At 42.0% G+C, this 21,621-nt stretch overlaps 1 pseudogene; it reads left to right on the plus strand.

Annotated features, from left to right (window-relative positions):
• Positions 1–9,767: 9,767 nt before the first annotated feature.
• LOC103290359 (high mobility group protein B3-like) lies at positions 9,768–10,336 on the plus strand (annotated as a pseudogene).
• Positions 10,337–21,621: the final 11,285 nt, after the last annotated feature.

Genomic DNA, 21,621 nt, shown 5'->3' on the forward strand with positions numbered 1-21,621 from the left:
CAGGCAGGCAAGCAGGCAGGCGAGTGGTTAGGAGCCAGCAGTCCTGGATTGTGAGAGGGATGTCTGACTGCCAGTTTAAACTGGCAGTTGGACATCCCCCCGAGGGGTCCCAGATTGGAGAGGGTGCAGGCTGAGATAAGGGACCCCCACCCCCCGGTGCACAAATTTTGTGCACTGGGCCTCTAGTATATATATATAAAAGGCTAAGTGTCCTTCCGTCCAACCAGTAGCTATGACACGCACTGACCACCAGGGGCCAAACACTCAACACAGGAGCTGCCATGACACACACTGGCCATTTAAAAATAATCGGCACCATGGATCTTGTGCCAACAAACCAACACTCGACTTCCCCCCAGTGGGACACAAGCCCCGCCATCACCCTGGAGTGGCACCCCACCAAATTGCAGCCAATGCTGCCAAGACCCCATAGTGCAAAATCTGGCCCACAGCCCAGCCCAGCTTGAAGCGGTGGGTGCTGGGTAATGATGTTATATAGCAACGCCAGGCTTCCTCTCCCTAGTGACTAGCTCCTTGGAGTTCTTCAGCCCAGGAACATGATTTGCTTTATAGCCAGGTGCATACATTTTACACTTTAACCAAATGTCTGTGAAGCATTTTCCTGTGCCTCATCTCATTTGATCCTCACAGAAGTCCTGGAAGTAGGTAGATAGGAGACTCGGTAGAATCTTTTCATTAGCTGGAAAATGAAGATTTAGAAAGCTTAGAAACTTGACCCTACTTAGAAGAAGAAATGGTGAACCTTGAAAATGACTTCAGGTTTTCTCCCTGCACAGAATATAGTCAAACACTGCGGCAGTTAAATATTTTAACTTTTGTTCTCCCTATGTGATCTACAATAATAATCTGATTTATGTTGGTATTTATTGTTGTGTTGCTGACAATTACCTGAAAGAGAAATTGGGTTGCTTCACTGGCTAGAAAAACTTTAGCTAAATCAGAAAGCAGGTCTAATTAAGCAAGTTTATTCTATATCTTTAAAAGGCTAAGTTGACTCACACATGCGCCAATCGCACGTGTGTGTTTTGATCTGTCCTTGTCAATCATGAATTTGGTTGACATTTCTATTATAAAGAAAGGGTGAGAGAGAAACCAAGATGGCGGCATAGGTTAAACACCTAACCTGCAGCCGGGCACAACAATTTCAAAAATACAACTAGAGGTCAGAACGGACATCGTCCAGAACCATAGGAAAGTTGGTGGACTGAAATGCCCACAGCTGGGGGGGAGGAGAAGGCCACGGGGACAGTCGGGGAAGCCGTAAAAGCCTGAGGTATGGAGAAATGGGCGGAGACACGAGCACACGCGCCTGCGGGGAGGATGGAACAGGAGAGGAGGGGGCGGCTGATGACCTGGCCGGAGTTCACTGGCAGGAAGGAGATAAAGGCTCCGGAGTGCGCTGAGCACCCGGCTCCGATTGCACTGAACCCCATTCCGGGCGAAACCCTGGGAAACTCACTCACTTTCGCAACTCCGCCGCCCCCGCAGGCCGCCCGGCCCGGGACGCTGGGGACGCCGCCACAGCAGCGGCACCCGGAGCCCGGCGGCCTCCCAGCACCCGTCCCCGCCGCACAGCCCCCGCGCGCCTGGCGCCGCGGGCCGCGCGCCCCGCACACCGGACGGAGGCCCGGGCGCCCTCTCTGTGCACCTCCCGGCGGCGCTAGACTTCAGTAGAGTTGACTGAATTCAAGGGATTAAGAAGTATAAATTGGGGGGACGCCGCGGCGGCGACGTCCGGAACACGGCGATGGCGGTGCCTGGAGCTCGGCTGCCGCCCAGCGCCCGTCCCAGCCGCGCGGCCCTCGCGCGCCTGGTTCCGCGGGACGCGCGCACCGCGCACCGGACGGAGGCCCGGGCGCCCTTTCTGTGCACCTCCCGGCGGTGCTAGACTTCAGTAGAGTTGACTGAAATGAAGGGATTAAGAAGTACAAATTGAGAAGTTTGAAAAAGATGGCGGCGGAGGTTAAAGGCTGTTCTGTTGCCTCGCACCCAGCGAAATCGGAGGGGATGAGGTGTGGAGGTGCGTGGGTCTGGCTGGTGGCGGGGGAAAGGGGCTTTTGTTCCAAACCTAAGGGAGATTAGCTCTCCATCACCCTGAAACCCATCTTCTGGCGAACCCCGGGAGACCCAGATGCCTGCGGGGAGAGGCGGGACTCTTGCAGAGGTGCGCCCAGCAATCAGTGTTTGCTGCGCTGGAGTGCGGAACGAGGGGACTTAGATACATGGAAGGCAGAAGGACCAGACTCACAGCCATCGAGGCTCGCCACACCATGGCCTGTTGGCGCCCTGAGATCCCGCCCCGCCCTGGGACCCGCCCCGCACGTTTTGAAGACCTGCCCCGCAAGTCTTGCAGGCACACCTGCGGCCCAAGCAACGGCTTATGCATGTGGGTGGCCTGCCCTCTGGCAGTGGACCAGATGATCTGCTGTTCTAGTCGGACTGCTCCAGGGCCACTCAGACAGGAGGAAGAAACTACAGTTTTTGCTGTAATCCTTGCTGAGTGCCTAAGGCAGTAGCTGATCTACACCCCATTGGAGACCCAGAAACGAGGGCATCTAGTGGTCTGTGGGAGATGACACCAGATTTCAACCACGTGCATAAGGGACACATTCAACGGGAATATTCAGTGAGCGCCAAAGCTTTGCTGCACCAAGACCCGGCCCATAAACGTGTCTCCTGCACAGCAACTCTTCCTTTATAGACAAAGAGAGCCCCCCCAGTGACACCAACAACAATCAAGACTTAACTATACAAAGGAGGACCAAGATGGAGGCATAGGGCGGAAGCCTGATTGTTGCCTACCACAACAACTTTGAGACTACGACAAGAGAGCAGAGCAGACACCATCCAAGACCACCATAGGGCTGGCTGAGTAGATGCTCTACAACTAGAATAAAAGAGGGGTATGTGGGATGATGCTGATGCCGGTGACCCAAAGACCACACTTTAAGAACTACAGCTCAGGCGACACAAAAGAACTATGTCTCAGGCGATACAACAGCGGCCTGGAATGTGATCGGCGCAGTTCCCCCGGCGGTCTCCGGCTGAGGGGACGGCTCCACTGGCAGCCAAGCACGGACAGACGAGCCCCTATGAGACATGGGGTGGGAGACTCCGCGCTTGCTGACCTCTGAGTCCGTCAAGAATCTCAACGCCCCGGAAGCGGCCAGGTGCGCATGCTCAGCGACCGGCCACCGATGCAGACCCAAGGGCCGACGCAGCGACGCCAGACTGGCCCACCGCCATGCACCGGGTGCACCGGAGCTTCGCCGAGCCGCCGCCCGACGAGTTCTGCAGCAGCCATACTGGAGCTCTGGAAGGATGGCCAGGGGAATTGCTGAGGGGGGATTGACTGGCAGGAATTGGGATCGGGAAGACGGGGCCCCGCTGAGACCCGGGTGCGGGCGGGGTTGCGCGCCTCTGGGCTCGGGTGTGGTCACACGCCTCTGGGTATAAGTGAGGCCTCACGTCCCTGGGTCTAGGTGAGGCCACATGCCCCTGGGTCCAGGTGAGGCCGGACTCCGGGTCCGGGTGAGGCCAAGTGCCCCTGGACCCGGATGACGCTGGATCCCGTGCCCGGGCGAGGCCAAGCGCCCCTGGGTCTGGGAGAGCCCACACACCTCTGGGTCCAGGCGAGACCATGTGTCCCTGGATCCGGGTGAGGCCGCGTGCACCTAGGCCCGGGTGAGGCCACGTGCCCCTGGGTCTGGGAGAGGCCAAGCGTCCCTGGGTCCGGGCGAGACCATGCGTCCCTGGATCCGGATGAGGCCTCGTGCACCTAGGCCCGGGTGAGCCCAAGTGGCCCTGGGTCTGGGAGAGGCCAAGCGTCCCTGGGTCCGGGTGAGACCATGTGTCCCTGGATCCGGGTGAGGCCTCGTGCACCTAGGCCCGGGTGAGCCCAAGTGGCCCTGGGTCTGGGAGAGGCCAAGCGTCCCTGGGTCCGGGTGAGACCATGTGTCCCAGGATCCGGGTGAGGCCTCGTGCACCTAGGCCCGGGTGAGCCCAAGTGGCCCTGGGTCTGGGAGAGGCCAAGCGTCCCTGGGTCCGGGTGAGACCATGCGTCCCTGGATCCGGATGAGGCCTCGTGCACCTAGGCCCGGGTGAGCCCAAGTGGCCCTGGGTCTGGGAGTGGCCAAACGTTCCTGGGTCTGGGTGAGTCCATGTGTCCCTGGATCCGGGTGAGGCCTCGTGAACCTAGGCCCGGGTGAGGCCACGTGCCCCTGGGTCTGGGAGAGGCCAAGTGTCCCTGGGTCCGGGTGAGACCATGTGTCCCTGGATCCAGGTGAGGCCTTGTGCAACTAAGCCCGGGTGAGGCCACGTGCCCCTGGGTCTGGGAGAGGCCAAGCGTCCCTGGGTACGGGTGAAGCCAGATCCTGGGTCCGGGTGAGGCCGTGCGCCCCTGGATCCATCCGGGTGAGGCTGGGTCCCAGGCCCGGGTGAGACCACGCGCCCCTTGGGTATGGGTGAGGCCACGTGCCCCTTAGTCCAGGTGACGCCATGCCCCTGGGTTCGGCCGAGACCAAACCAGAGGGAGTCGGACCTCCATTACCACCATTTGTCCACCATCCAGAGCTGAGGGGTCAGTGCTGACATGTACACATAAGGAACTACTGGACATTGAAATTGGGTCTCAAAAGAACTGTTGGTCCAGGGGGAAGCTCGCTACAGATTGATTCATTTGCCTGTCAGCATAAATATTATTGCTCGTCTCACATTCAGTTCTTATTAGTATATATCTAGATTAGTATATATCTATATAACGACATTTGATCTCGTTCATCTAGAGGAAATGATGAACAACATAGACTGAGGAACAAGAACAGAACCAGAAGCAAGGAGGCATCGATCGGACTATCGGGCCTCAGAGGGAGGATAGGGGAGGGTAGGGGGAGGGTGGGGGGGAGGGGGAGAGTTCAACCAAAGGACCTGTTTGCATGCATATAAGCCTATCCAACGGTTAAGTTCAACAGGGGATTGGGGCATGCGTGGGGAGAGGGGTGGGATGGGAATGGGGGGATGAGGACAAATATATGACACCTTAATCAATAAAGAAATTAAAAAAAAAAAAAGAAAGGGTGAATAGCGATATTAAAATATTTCTTCTAATTAATTTCCTTTCAGTGTATACAAATCCAACCAGGACACTAGTTGGATTATAACACAAAGAATACAGTAAGTATGCTTGAGCCTCTAACAAAAAAAAAAAAAATGAATGAGTATATAAGTAAATAAAAAGACAACTCTTTCTTATTGAATAATTGAAATTAATAATTATAGAAGGAATGCAGAAATTAGAAAATGCACAATAAAAAAAACAAAACAGAATAATTTTTACAAGCAAGCACTCCCCTTATCTGTCTATAGATAGATAGGTCCTTCTAAAGGAACTCAGTTGTCATAAATCCCCTCCAAAGGACTTTCATTAACCAGGGAAGATTAACTCATTATAGGATAGGACACTTTAAGTTAACACCACATCCAGACAGACTTTGTCACAAACTACCATACCTGCCAATTATTCTTCTAAAGGTCCATTCATCGTTCCCGAAAATCATTTACTATCTCTTAAATTGCCTACATTCCCCTTCCTCTACCTCTATTAAAACTGTTTAAAAGATCTAAAATCTCACCATTTACTGTTTCATTCACTTTTTCCCCTGTGTGCTCCTGTGCACACAGTATTAAAAATTAATAAATTTCTATACTTTTTATTAATCTCCCCATTGTCGGTTTATTTCCAAGACTCAGTTATAAAACCTAGAAAGGAAAAGGGAAAGGCTTTCTTCCCTTACACTACACACCCCAATTAAAGACAAAGATTTTCAGAATGGCTCTTAAAAAGAGTTGAATTATGCTATTTACCAGAGGTACACTTTAATATGAGTGCATAGACAGGTTAAAATAAAAAGTGTGGAAAAAGAAGTACCATAAAAGCATTAAATACGCCAAAACCTGTTTGGCTCAGTGGATAGAGCGTCAGCCTGCGGACTGAAAGGTCCCAGGTTCACTTCCGGTCAAGGGCATGTACCTTGGTTTCGGGCACATCCCCAGTAAGGGGTGTGCAAGAGGCAGCTGATCTCTTATCGATGTTTCTAACTCTCTATCCCTCTCTCTTCCTCTCTGTAAAAAGTCAATAAAATATATTTTTTTAAAAAAAAGCATTAAACACTCATGTGGCTACATTAATGTCAGACAAAATAGATTTTAAGACAAAGAGTATCAGAGAAAGTGAAATTTCCAAACGACTAAAGTGTCAATGTAAGAAGAAGAAATGACAGTCCGTGGCTTAAAAATGCTAAGTCAGAGTTGACAAACCTAAGAGGAGAAATTGACAAATTCTTAATCAGTATTGAAAGTTTTAACACCCCTCTGTCAGTAACTAATATAGCATACAAATGAGAACCAATAAAACTATAAAGGATTTAAACACTCGCCAACCCTATCTTATTTATGTTTAGGACATACATCCAACATTCTTTAAGTGTACATGGAACATTTATAAAAGAAAAGGAAGAAAAGAATGAGAAGAAAAAGTAAGGGAGAGAGAGAAGATGAGAAAAGGAAGAAAGGAAAAAGGGAAAAGTAAAAGAATACAGAAGTCAGAAGGAGTATGAAAATTTTTAACTTTATCACTGATAAAACTAGATTGTAGAATATAGCTTGACCTGTGGTCAGAATCAAGCTTCTGAATTATATATCTGCACAATTAAATTTACCCTGTGTTAACCAACAGAGTACATGGGCTATGGTATGCTGACCCCTTGAGGAGAAAGAGCTGCCTCAGCAAGCTTATAGTAAGAAGTAATGAAGAATATTGGATACTGTGGAAAGGCTGTTCCATAATGATAAAAGAAGGATCTGAGCCATATGTGTGTAGGCCAATCCCCTTCCTTAATTTCAAATTATTAGGTGAAGTGTGGTACCTACTTTCTGAAGCCTACAATAGTGGAAGCTCCTAGTTTAGGGTAACAGATAGAAACTCATGGAAAACAAAAGGGTGTTTACTACTAACTATAAGAAAAAATCTTGATAATATCTCATTTCAAGCATCAGAGTTTTTCAGCTTTTCCACAGACTCGAAGAAGTAATCATTAGAGCCAAGAGAGATTCCACTAAAGCCTTACAATACTGTAATAAGTTGGATTAAGAAGCATAAACACCAAACTCCCTTTAATCATCTATAATAATAAAAGGACAATATGCTAATTAGACTGGACAAAGCCAGGACCCGAGGGAAGTCAGCCCGGGCCCACGTGCCTGCTGGAAGCCTGAGGGAAGCCAGCCTGGGTCCCCAGAGCTTGAGGGAGGCGAGAGGGCAACCAGCCGGTGCCGGCCGCCAGGGAAAGGAAGGCCTACTTTTGCACGAATTTCGTGCATTGAGCCTCTAGTACATCTATAAAAGGATTTCGCCAACTCAGGAGCAGAGCAAACAGGTCAAGTGTGATCCACAAATCTGATGCTGTCAACAAAAAATTTACCTGATAAACATCTTTCCCCTCTTGCCCAACTGGAGTGACTCATTTGGTTGAGTGTAGTCCTGTGCACCAAAGGGTTGCTAGTTCAATTTCTAGTCAGGGCACATGCCTCAGTTGCAGGTTCAGTCCCTGATTGGGGAACCTATGAAAGGCAACCTATTCATGTTTCTCTCTCACATCAATGCATCTGTCTCTCTTTCTCTTTCTCTCTCTCTCTCTCTCTGTCTCTCTCTCTCTCTCTCTCTCCTCTCTCTCTCACTCCCTCCCTTTCTTTCTCTAAGCATGTCCTTGAGCGAGGATTTACAAAAATTTTAATCTTTCCCCTCTCAAAATGAAGTATTTATATAAAATCAAACCATGAAATGGAGTCAGAGTAAAGAGCAGAATTATGAAAATGCTTTCACGTAAAATAAGAAGAAACTGAATGAAATGTCAGCTTTCTCTCCTTCAGTAAAATGCAAAAGACACACTGTCTGTGAGACAGGAACAGAAAAGCAACTACAGAAATAAAACATTTATTTAAAAGGGTGTGAATAGTCATTACTTTTATAGTGATTTTTAAACTCAATTCTCTCGACAGCTGTATGAAGTAGATTTGCAGATGTAAAAACTGAGGAACTGGTTTAGGTAATTTGCCCCAGATTGCACTAACTGAATTGGCAGAACTGGGATTGAAAACTAGAGATTCTGGCTCCAGAGGACACCTGCTTAACACTAGAGCACTTTTTGCATCAGGAAATGCCAATGCAGATTGAGTTTATTTCAGAGGTGAGACTCATAAAAGAGGATTTCCAAAAAACTAAAATGTCCAAAGCAAAATTAAAATCCTCATTAGAGTTAGATTAGAACTGAAACTCCAGAAAATTAGGGAAGAACTAATACTCTCTCACTTCTGTCCAGTGGTTGCTAAATGCCAAACATTGTCCTAAATGCATTCCTTCATTAATTTATAAAACCCTCCCAATAGCACAAGGTAGATATTACTATTATCCTCATTTTACAGTTGATGAATCAAAGCAATGGAGAGGATAAGTGAGAGACCACACAGCTAGTAAATGAGAAAACTTGAAGCAAAGCAGATTCATATAGGGTTTCCCCAAAAAAATGTATATATTTTTTAACAGCTGATAGCTGTTAAGTGAAAGAGAAATGTATTTTAATAAACACTGCCGTTATAATTATTAAAAGTGTGTGTTGCCTAAACCGGTTTGGCTCAGTGGATAGAGCATCAGCCTGCGGACTGAAAGGTCCCAGGTTCGATTCCTGTCAAGGGCATGTACCTTGGTTGCAGGCACATCCCCAGTAGGGGTTGTGCAAGAGGCAGCTGATCGATGTTTCTCTATCATCGATGTTTCTAACTCTCTATCCCTCTCTCTTCCTCTCTGTGAAAAATCAATAATATATATATATATATATATATATATATATATATATATATATATATAGTGTGTGTGTATACATTTTTTGGGACTCCCTGTATATCCCAGGTCTAAGTGAATGCTCACTATGTTACACAACTTAACTGAAATATAAGTATTATTGAATTTCTGAAATTTTGCAGACAAGAATTTCTCTTATTTTGTGATTGTGATTGTGAATTTATTTAATTTTCTCAAAGTATTGTTTTGTATTTCAGTTATATTCTGACCTTGTTAGTTCATTTTTATATCATTTTGACCTATTACTATAAATCATGGTCTCAGGGAAAACACATATTTACAGAAGAATATAATTACAAATTGAATATTCTTTAAAATCAAACTCTTCTACATGTTTTCATGAGGGGAGAGGAGGCTCAAAGTTGTAACACCAGTTTCCTACCATGTAAAAATTTAATGTTATTGAACACAGTTTATAAACAAGATAATCTCTCATTGTTTTTACAGGTCCAAGAACTATTTATTGTCTTGTGTTTTTTGTCAGAAATTTTTGCCTGCTTTGTAGCATAATGATTTATTAAATGAATAATTGATGACCAAATTCCCATTTAGCAGCAGTCCAAAGTTTTAGTGAATGTACTGGCATACTGCTAAAGGTATTTTCCATCCAAGCATCCAAGTCATTATCGGGTCCACAGGATTTGCCCAGGTTTTTTGTTGTTGTTTTGGGGGAGAAGAGGCATTATTTTATTTTGTTTTTGAGACTATGATTATTGGAAATTTTTTTTTAATTTTTTGAGGCAGCTCTCATGGAGGCAGCTAGCGTGAGGCTGGGGCACTGAGCCTGACCTTGCGCCCTGCGCTGCCCAGACTAGCAAACAATACAGTCAGGGTGGCTAAAGGTGATCCCAAGAAGCCAAAGGGTAAGATGTCTGCTTATGCCTTTTTTCTGCAGACATGCAGAGAGGAACATAAGAAGAAAGGCCCAGAAGTTCCCGTCAATTTTGCAGAATTTTCTAAGAAGTGCTCTGAGAGGTGGAAGACAATGTCAGCAAAAGAGAAATCTAAATTTAATGAGATGGCAAAGGCAGATAAAGTACACTATGATCGGGAAATGAAGGATTGTGGACCAGCTAAGGGAGGCAAGAAGAAGAAGGACCCAAATGTCCCCAAAGGCCAACATCTGGATTTTTCCTTTTCTGCTCAGAATTCTGCCCCAAGATCAAATCCACAAACCCTGGAATTTATTTTGGATATGTGGCAAAGAAGCTGGGCAAGATGTGGAATAATTTAAGTGACAGTGAAAAGCAGCTTTACAACAATAAGGCTGCAAAGCTGAAGGAGAAGTATGAGAAGGATGTCACCAACTATAAGTCTAAAGGCAAGTTGGATGGCACAAAGGGTCTTACTAAAGTTGCCTGGAAAAAGGTGCAAGAAGAAGATGAAGAGGAGGAGGAGGAAGAAGGAAGGAGGAGGAGGAGAGGAGAGGGTGGTGAGGGGGAAGGGGGGATAAAAAAACTGTTTATCTGTCTCCTTGTGAATACCTTAGTGTAGGGGAGCACCCTAATTGACACAGCTCTTATTTGAGAGGTGTCTGTTGCCTTCAGTAGGATTAATTACACATTTGGATCTGATCATATGTAGTCACTTAAAGTGCTCCAGAAATTGTCCTTGGTTTGCATGAAGTGGCCATGGGTGTCTGGAGCACCCAGAAACTGTATCAAAGTTGTACATATTTCCAAACATTTTTAAAATGAAAAGGCTCTCCTGTTCTCCTCACTCTGTGTCCTTTGCTGTTGGTGTGATAAGGCATTTAAAGATGTTTCTGGCATTTTCTTTTTTTTTTTTTTTTTTTTTAATCTGTAAGGTGTTGTTAACTATTTGGTTATAGGCTAGAAATCCTGAGTTCTCAACCTCACATATCTATAGTTTGTAAAAAGAACAAACAACCAAGACAAGCTCTTGATGCTCTTTGCTTAGCGTTGAGACTTAGGGAAGATGCCTTTTGGAGAGGCCGCAGCTCAGGGCGTGCGCTATGAGGCTCGATCTGTGGACAGTGCAGTGAGCATCCATTGAGCTTCAGGTTGTCTTGTTCTTGTATATAGTGACAGAGCTTCCTGCCATTCTTAGCTGTGGAAAAGGGGCGTCAGCTGGCATGAAAAGTGTTTGGGTCATTTTTAGTTAAATGTGGTAGTTTTAAACTGTTTGTTTTTTTAAAAAAAACTGTACAACTCTTCATTGTCACCAAAGTGAAGAGTCACTGCATCAATAAAACTTTAAGAACCTTCTGTACTAAACACAGTTTACAATGTTCTGTTATTTTTTGTATGTTTAGAATGCTGAAATGTTTTTAAAGTTAAATAAAAACAGTATTACATTTTTTTAAAATTTCTAATTTGTAGACAAGTAGATAATTTTAAATGGAGATTCCCTCAGATAGAGATTGTTCTGATATGAAAAATTGCAGACATATATCATGGAATAATCAGCCTCAGACATATGGATCCAGACACATTCTAGAGTTTTCCAGGCAAAGCCATTTTTGAAAACAAGAAGCCCAATCATCCTTAGTCAAAAATACTTTCCTAAAGAATTTACGTTTAATCTTATTTATTATTTCAGAAAATCATTTACATTTTTATCAAAGTATTATTAAAAGTTGACATTTGTTACATGTTCATTTGTGAATAAAAAGTATTTCAAAACCAAGAATTTTCAGAAAGCAGAAAATGAAAACAAAATTTTTTATGCTTCAGGCATTTGTCTAAAGACTTGTCTAATATTCATCTCTTTTATTTAGCAAAACCTTCTAGAAATTAGAAATAGTATATCTATTATTCCAAATGACACTGAATGAAATTAATTTGCTTAAAATTAATACAGATAGATATCAAAACACAATTGTTCTTTTTAACTATTCAAGAATCAACTACATGTTTACTACCTCACTCAGAATAGTTCCTGTTTAACTCTATTCCTGTTATACAGAATATTAGGATGAATCCCAAATATCATATTGGTCTCTCGGAAACCAAAGGAGATGGGTGATCACAGGAATCATAAGTAGTTTTGTCCTTAATAAATTTCACCTTTTGCTAAGAATTCCCTTTTCAGGAAGGGGATGATATTTTACTTATAATTAAATGTTATAATATTCTGAAGTACTCCTACAGCTTTTCTCAGAATAATTAATTATTCACATGAGGAATTTATTCCAACCCATATCCTATTGTTTGCCACTTGAAGATTTTGTGGTCACATGTAACATGAATTTCTTCAATGGCCACAGGAATGACAGCACAACCCACAATGGAGAGGAGTATTTCATGTTCCCTCAGACATCAGATCAATTTCCAATTATGAGTAAATGTTATTCATTCTTCACATTCATGTCAAGGTTCAATTTATGCTTTAGCCTTGTGAAATTCTTGAATAAAAATTTTGTTGCTGTTTTATCTCTTGCACTGGGTTTTCTTTCCACTAAAGCCATTAACAGGAGGGAAGCCACTGAATGGCTTTGTAAGTAGCTTTTTTGAATAACCTCCCTGGGGATATTACAGAGATAGAGAAACTTTAATAGAATTTTGTTTTCCTCAGCACATCCCCGATTTTAATGTGCCTGAACTTAATGCACTAGAAACAAGCATATGTTGTCTTACCTGGAATCTCTTCTTATGTCTAAAAAAACATCTACCACAAAAATACTAGTTGCGCCCTAGCCTACTTGGCTCAGTGTATAGAGCATTGGCCTGCGGAGTGACAGTTCCTGGGTTCGATTCTGGTCAAGGGTATGTTCCCAGGTTGCAGTGTGGGGTGTGCAGGGGGGCAGCCGATCAATGATTCACTCTCATCATTGATGTTTCTATCTCTTCTCCTCCCTTCCTTTCTTAAATTAATAACTGTATATATATATATTTATATATATACTAGTTGCTTGATATATTTATATGTAAGTAGAAAAACTAAAATAATGAACAAAGAACACAATCACAGTATAATCTGCAAAAGCAGGAGGCTATTGTCATTTATGGCAAATAACAGGTCATGGATATTTTTGAACATTTATTATTTTTCCCCTTAGTTTGCAGATCAGATTCTACCATCATGCATAGTATATTCAATATGAGATATAATATTACTGAGTTTATCTTCTCTTAAATGCTAATGCTTTAGCCAAATACTATAACAATCATAATCTATTTATTAAAATAAATCACTCAGGGAAAAATTCATTTAAATCATTTCATAATCTAAAATTTCAGTAACAATAATTATGAATAGTCAGTAATAACAAATCTTACTGCAAACAATGTTACACTATTTTTTCTACCAAATCTATTCTCTACATCAGTGCTTAGGTAAATTATACTTTCCTGAAAGTTTTTGTAATACAGGGTTTTTTTTAAAAGCTAAATTTCAAATTATTTTCTTTCCAGTGCAGCTAAACTTTAAGTGAATTCTCAAAATGAAGTGATATTTGGACACAGCTACAAATCAGCACACATAAATAGCATCTTTAATTTGCTACGCCATTTGGTATTAGAAAAAGTATATTGAGCTTTTAAGGAAAAGGACTTGCTATTATTTTTTATTTCATTTATTTTTTTACAGCATAAATTTACTTAAAGTTTCTGCTTTTGAACATTCTGCTTTTGAATTCCAACTATATAGTACGTACTATGTCAGATACTTTTAAAGGACAGAAAATACAACAGTACATAATCCTCTTCTCAAGTAACTCACAATCTTTTGAGGATGGCAATATAACCTCATACAACAGAAGATAGATTCAATGTACTATATTGTGAGAACCATATAATCGTTTCATGTAAGATAGCAGACTAAGCAAATACAAACTCTTGCTGTCCTCAATTTTCTTTTTTTTTTTTTTATTTTTTATATATTTTATTGATTTTTTTACAGAGAGGAAGGGAGAGGGATAGAAAGCTAGAAACATCGATGAGAGAGAAACATCGACCAGCTGCCTCCTGCACACCCCCTACCAGGGATGTGCCCGCAACCAAGGTACATGCCCTTGACCGGAATCGAACCTGGGACCTTTCAGTCCGCAGACCGACGCTCTATCCACCGAGCCAAACCGGTTTCGGCTGTCCTCAATTTTCAATTGAAATAAAAATAGTGTTATATTCTTACAGTGGAATAATACACAGCAATTAAAACGAAAACAGCAAGGATGAGTCTTAAAGGCATTATTTTGAGTGAAAAAAAGCCAGTTACAAAATATTATTTAATATATTATTTCATTATGTAAAGTCCAAAAGGAGAAAAAACTGGTCTATAAGGATAGCAGTCAGAATATAAGTTACCTCTTGGTGGGAGGAAGGCAATAATTGGCTGGGAAGTAGCACAAGAGAACATGTTAGGGTAGTGGAGTTATATAGGTGTTTGCATATGTAAAAATTCATTAAGGTATAAATTTATGACTAGTGTATTTACACCTAGTACAATTTATCCTTTACAATATGTGTGTTATGCCTCAATTGAAGAGAAAACAGTAAAATATTACACAATATAATTCTAATTTAATTTCATTTCTTAGGCCATACTGTGTTTTCTTACAAATTGAAGTCAAGACACTCCACCAGCAAAAAGATTGACTTGCTTTATTGTGATACTTACTTTACTGGGTAAATATCTAGAAGTAAAGCCACAATATCTTTGAGGTACACCTGTATGGGTTTTTTTTTTAATTTGTTGAGGTTTGATTTATGGCCAAGACGTTAGTGAAGCACCTTCTAATAAAAGCATTAGATTTCTTCAGAATCTCTCCCTCCCCATAGAATTCTTCTAATATATCATATCCACTTTGGGAGTTTGCTTTGTTGTGCTATATTCTTCCTAGTCCAGTGTCTCTTTGAAACAACTCAGGCAACTTTTGAGCCAAACTGCAAAAGAACTTCCCATATTTCCCTATTCAAGTTCTGAAAACTTCTGCAAATTGCATGTGTACTGGTTACAGATACTTCGTATATTATCTGAGCAGATGGATCACAAACATCTAGTGAAAATATCTGTTCCACCACCCTTAATTCTTGTTTCTACTAAAGGCCCCTCAAATTCAGATTTGTTTCTGATGTCTTTGTGGATTAGGCCAATAGGATTAATAAATAAATATAATTCCACTAAAACCTAGATAGTCTTGCTAGTCTCTAAGCTTCTTACCTTAATATTATCAGTGTATGGTAGGGCTAATTATTTCTCACAGTAGAACTACCTCTGGTTGCTCCAGTTCATATAATTCTTAGGACTTTCCCAGGTTAGGTTAGACCTTAAATTTTAGCTGGATTTATCAGTCAATCTCTGTTTGACATCTGGTGACGCTGATCCTTAATATATCCTGACCTTCTTTCTCTAAAGAGGTGATTATCATATTATCACTGTAGCACACTGGCTATTAGTGATTTTTTAATTTCAGTATCTAGTCACCCTAAGAAGACCACTTCAATAGGCCACTCCCTACAAACTAATGCAAAATGCTAAGAGTCTTTGATTTGACACTACATTGGATGTTTCAGTTTTAAGGACTTGTTTTCTTTGAACTCTTGGAAATTTACCTTGACTATTTTTATTTTCTCTTTCTCTCTCAAAAACTGTTATCAGGATGTTTGTCCCTCTTTTATTCTCCATGTTTATCTGCTGTCTATCATATTTGTTTCCTTCTAGGAAATTGTAATTGATTAATACACTGTTTAGCTGTACCCATTATTTTAGGCAAGCCATCCATTATTCTCTTATTTCAACTAAATTTTTCACACCTACTATTTCCACTTCATTATTTTTTTATCACATCTTGTTCCATATTGATATCTTCTCCCACCCTTTTTGCATATTTATTAAGTTTATTTCAAATTTTGACTGCTATGTTGACCAATTTTTAATTTGAAGATGTTATATTCCTATAGTTTTCAATTTAAAGAAATTATATCTTATTATTTTAGCTATTAGTATTATCATCACTATTTTGGCTTATCCCTAATGGGATAGGTTACCTGTTAATATGAATGAGGGAGGGGCAGAAGAAAGAGCCTTGATCAATACTCTGGGGTCAAGTGTAGATGAAGGGATGGGCTTTCAGGTGAAGAGCCGGAATTAATCACTCCCATTTGGTTTCACTGCGTCAAGTAGCTTTCCAGGTCAATGGCCAACCTTCACACACCAAGGAAAAGGTGTCTCTCCAGATTGTCACCCATCAGCCCTGGAAGTCTGGAGGGAAATGGCTGAAAGAGAAAAAGTCAAGGCTGGTCAATGGCTCCCGCTTTTCCTCACTTCCCCACCCTATCGAGGTATTGTCCTGTCGTGATTTTACCCCAAGGAAATGCCCAGCCGGGTGTGTGCCATTTGAGGTGCTGGTCTTCAGACGTTTGGATGACCATTGCCAATTTCTGCAACAAGAGGGAAGACAAGGGAGAAGCAAAGACACCATTTAAACTGCTCTTTTCTAATTTATGTTGGAATAGCTGAGCCAGAAGCCCTTTGCTGCAGGCTACAGTCATTTACCTGCCTTGCCACACATCACTTCAAAGGAGCCTTCTTTTTTCCTAGGAATCCCTCATATTTTTATGAGGCCATATTGTGTTTTCCTCAACAGTTTCCCTAGGGTTGATTTGCTGGAGGGAGGCAACAGCTTGTGCTCATTTGCAATCTTGGCATAAATTGGAAACTCCTAAAGGCAGGTTTATGAACAGAAAACAAAAGACAAGATTGCTGCAGTAGGATCAAAGTAGGCTATAGAATAGTCTTCTGAGATGTATAAGATCAGAATTCTGAAAGGAATCTCAAACATCTAATCCTCCACCTATCTGCCCTGTTGGCACACGTTTCAGCTGTTAATTCATTTAACAGTCTGCTCTCAAGGGAATGGTCAGCAGAGCGAGTTTAAAGTGTAGAAAAACTGGAAGGAAAGTTTTTATTGAAACTTGTTTTAAAACTATAAGTTTCATCAAATAATTAGTGTAAAACAAACTTATTTCAGTACAGGTAAACTTAAAACTAGAGGTAGAATGTGAAGTTCTAGCATAGGTATCGAAATCCCTACTTTGAGCTGCGACATGTATTTGAAGAAACCTGTCTCAAGCTCTTCAAATATAATTTATGTTGTAGTTGCTTGAATTCACAGTTCTGAAAAACCATCATATAATGTGACAAGCAAAAAATCTGAGCTGTTCTAAATTAAATTAGACTGACCGAGGGTGAGAGAAAGAGACACAACAGTTAGCTTGTTAATAGCTGTCCACCAGCTCTGACTAAAGACTGCTCACATGCCTGTATATCTGTTGGAATTTAGGATTAATTTCCAGTTGGCTATTCCTGCTATTATCCAAAAAAGAGAAAAGCCAGGGGCCAGAGAACCCCAGGAACCTCCACTTTTTACTTACACATGAACTTTCCAGTCTGCTGCCCACAGCTAATCCACAATCCACTAGAGAGCAACACTTCTTCCTAGTGGACTTGACTGAGCCTGAACCAGAACTAGCCCCACTTCACCTTGTTTTATTCCCTTTTTGCTGTCAGTTTGGCCTATTTAATAGGGGGAGGGTTCTATTCTTCCCTTCTTGTGCACAAATCAAAGTTAAATACATAGATTTACTGTTCCCAGCCTTTTTGTTTTCATTAACACTCTATTTCAGAGGAGTTGTGGGGGTGAATCTTTTTTTTTTTTTCCTAGCAGCATAAGTTCTCTTGCTGGGGTCCTGTAAATTATACTGACAAGAGATTAATAAGAGAAAGACAAGCAGAAGTTTATTAACAGTGCATGTATACGCATGGGAACAATCAGTGATAAGTAACTTAAATGGGTGGGTAGAATTTGGGCTTATATAAGTATCTTAACAAAAGCACAATAAATGTTTAAAGAAGTAACAAGACCAAAAAAAAAAAAAAGGAGTTTGATCTTCTAGGGCAGTTGTGGGAATGCAAATACTGTATGAGAAACCAATGCTAGATAAGGGCTTCTGGTGCCTTCTCTAGGCTAATAAAGGTCTAGAGTTGTCTCTGGAAACCAGGGGAGGAGGACGACTTCACAAATTTATGTCCTGCTTTTAGGCAAGCAGAGGGAGGCAAAGAGCTTCTCTTATATCTGCTTCTCCTCAATGGCCTTAAGCTCAAAATAATCCTTAGGCCAAAGTTGAATAGTTGCGGGGGCGGAGGGGGCATATTTTGCTATCACTCACTATGATAGGCATCATTTCTTAATAACCCATGATAATAAATGCTCTTTGTATCATTCTGAACTATAATTCAACTGTCAGTTTATTGCAGAAAAGAAAAGAGGTATGTGTGTGTGTGGGGGGGCGCAGTAAACTATATTGTAAAATTTAAAATAATGTCCTAAAAACCTGTGCTTTTGTGTTTTGATTCATAGCCTTCATTATTCCTTTTTCTTTCTTTGGTGAATGACTATTCAAATAGTGGCACCCAGTGGGTTAACAGTGCTAATCAACCTGGCATTTACTGCGTCTCCTTTCAAATTGATTTAATGGTGTTGAACTTATTTTACTACATTTAATTACTTAACTGTAGGTTTTCATTCTATAGATAAAAAAGGTCAAATGCTAAATTTGAGTACTTAGAGCAGTAATTGAAGTCATTATATCCAGGAGAGATTTAATGATTGTTGATGACACAGTATTTACATGGCAATGTTGACTTCTTACTTCGAGATCTATTCACTCATGCACTATTGTGTTGCCATAGGAGAGTTCTAGACCTGAATATTATGCTGGTGGAGTGAAAACTTTGAATCCTGATCAATTTAAAACACTTCATTTGAATATCTGTTATTATTACTCATATATACTTACTGCCATAGTAGTAATTAACTAAGCTTTATACTGAGTTTTGATCTTTTTTCTTTAATCAAAATATATTAGTTTTACGGTTATACAATGCAGAATATAAACTATATTTATTGATAGCTAATTTCACAAGTAGATTGTTTTTTAAAACTTTGTAGTATAGAGTCAAAGGAAATATGTCTTACGGAAGAGTAGCCAATAAAGCTGCCTTAAGCATAAACATGAAGAAAAGGCTTATGTACTATTTATTTTAGGGATATTAGGTTTGTATGCCAGTAAAAATCTATAGAGTTGATTTTCTTTGTGTGACAGGTTACATTAACTGATTTTCTCTATGGAAGGTAGGATATGAGCAAGGTCTACAAAGATTATTTCAGGTTTAAATAAAACTTTTTTAGATCATGGTTAGAACACTAAACTACCTATATCTTCTCTGATTTTGAACCAAAGAAAATGATTTGTCTTATATAAACATACAGTTAAGCATCAAATTGTAAGAATAAATTACCAGCAAAAATTAAATCTGAGCCCTTGAATTTGTAAATTCATGTTGTACGTCGATCACACAATTTCATTCCTGGAAGTGAATATAGAATCTAATTAACTAATTGCTTAATTTTAAAGATGTGGAAAATGACAAAAGCATGACCAAAGCAAAATTACATAGAGAAGATTCAGTTTTCTGATATAATCAAGAGCATGGATTTTCAGTCCAGGTTCCATTATTTAATGTTGGGTTACCCTGGGGAAGCCACTCCTCTAAGTTTCTACACTTGTTTTTCAAATTGTAGATGTGATGAAGTGGTTATGTAGACAAAATAAGTGATAGACATTCTGTATTTAAATGTAGTGACCTATCTTATGGGTGAACCCATTTAATTTTTATAACAATCTTGTGAAGTAGAGAGTATTACCTCTCCCATTATAAGATGAGGAACTGATGCATAGAGAAGAAACTTGCCCAATATAACATGGCTGGTAGGAAAGAGTCATGGTTCTTAACCACTATTGTATAATACACACTATAGTGAGTTGTCTTCCTAAGGAAAAAACAAGCACCAAGTATATGTATTTTAGCTGTGACTTTTTTTCTGTCCTCTAAACAGTAGCCATTTCATCTGCAATATTATAATACTAGAGGCCCGGTGCACGAAATTCGTGCATGGAGGGGGGTTGTCCCTCAGCCCAGCCTGTACCCTCTCCAATCTGGGACCCCTCAAGGGATGTCCGACTGCCCGTTTAGGCCCGATCCCTGGGATCGGGCCTAAACGGGCAGTCGGACATCCCTCTCACAATCCAGGACTGCTGGCTCCCAACTGCTTGCCTGCCTGCCTTCCTGATTGCCCCTAACCGCTTCTGCCTGCCAGCCTGATCACCCTCTAACCACTCTGCTGCCAGCCTGTTTGCCCCCAACTTCCCTCCTCTGCTGGCCTGGTCACCCCTAACTGCCCTCTCCTGCAGGATTGATCACCTCCAACTGCCCTCCCTTGCAGTCTTGGTCCCTCTCAACTGCCCTCCCTTGCAGGCCAGGTGCCTCCCAACTGCCCTCTCCTGCTGGCCATCTTGTGGTGGCGATCCTGTGTCCACATGGGGGCAGGATCTTTGACCACATGGGGGCAGCTATATTGTGTGTTGCAGTGATGATCAATCTGCATAGTACTCTTTTATTAGATAGGATAGAGGCCTGGTACAGGGGTGGGGGCCAGCTGGTTTGCCCTGAAGGCCGTCCCGGATCAGGTGGGGGTTCCCTTGGGGCGTGGGGCGGCCTGAGCGAGGGGCCTGTGGTGGTTTGCAGGCCGGCCACACCTCCTGGCAACCCAAGCAGAGGCCCTGGTATCTGGAATTTATTTTCTTTCTACAATTGAAACTTTGTAGCCTGGAGCAGAGCCAAGCCTGGAGCTCCCTCCGAGGCCCAAAGCCATTTGTGTTGGGGTTATAATTGAAACTTTGTTGCCTTAAGCGGGTGGGCCCAGCCAGGGTGTGTGGAAAGCTTTGCTTCCCCTGTTGCCGGCGGCAACCCTGGCCTGCTCTCTCAAGCTCCATTCTGCCGCCATTGGTTTGAATTTGTTTACCTTTTATAATTGAAACTTTGTAGCTTGAGTGGAGGCTTAGGCCTGCAACGGCTGGCAGAAAGCTTGGCTTCCTCTGTTACCTAGGAAACCTTGCTCTCTGTGGCTGTAGCCATCTTGGTTTGGGTTAATTTGCATGCTCGCTCTGATTGGATGGTGGGCGTGGCTTGTGGGTGTGGCTTGTGGGTGTGTTGGAGGTATGGTCAATTTGCATATTTGTCTATTATTATATAGGATTCTCATTGCTATCTGGTCTTCATTCATTTCATTTTTCTAACATTGATCTCTCATATCTTATCAACAAAAATTTAGTGACCATTCTTCACTGTCTTAACATTTTTCACCACCACCATCTTATCAAATAAAAGAAGGTCCCACCTCATTAGAAATTGGAACACTGCAACTTGAAACAAAAGAAATAGTTTGGGGACCTACTCAGAAATCCCGATTTGGTATAAACATTATTTGAAGATGAAGATATTTGAGACTTAAAAGATGAAAAAAAAAAAAAGAAAAGAAAAAGGATTCTCAGAATTCCTGTAATCTGACTAAAAGCAAAAACTTCTGAGAAATGACTGCCAAAATTTCCTCTTTGGGGCAGCTGCTGCTCCAGGAGAGACACCCAAAGTAAACCTACATAAATTCCCCTCCCGATGGAAAGATCATTTGCACCTGCATAGACATCCACTGTCACACACTTTCTTCTCTCTCATTTATTCCCTTAAAATCCTGTTTGATTCTGAAGGAAAGCTATTCGTCCTTTCTATAAAGGTCATTTCTTTCTTCTCCCTTCCCTCTGCTAAGTTAGGTATATAAGCCCTTCACTTGAACCATTTAAAGAGCCACTTAGCCCGGCTGGCAT

Source organism: Eptesicus fuscus, chromosome 8, assembly GCF_027574615.1.
Source record: "Eptesicus fuscus isolate TK198812 chromosome 8, DD_ASM_mEF_20220401, whole genome shotgun sequence".
NCBI classification, from domain to species: Eukaryota; Metazoa; Chordata; class Mammalia; order Chiroptera; family Vespertilionidae; genus Eptesicus; species Eptesicus fuscus.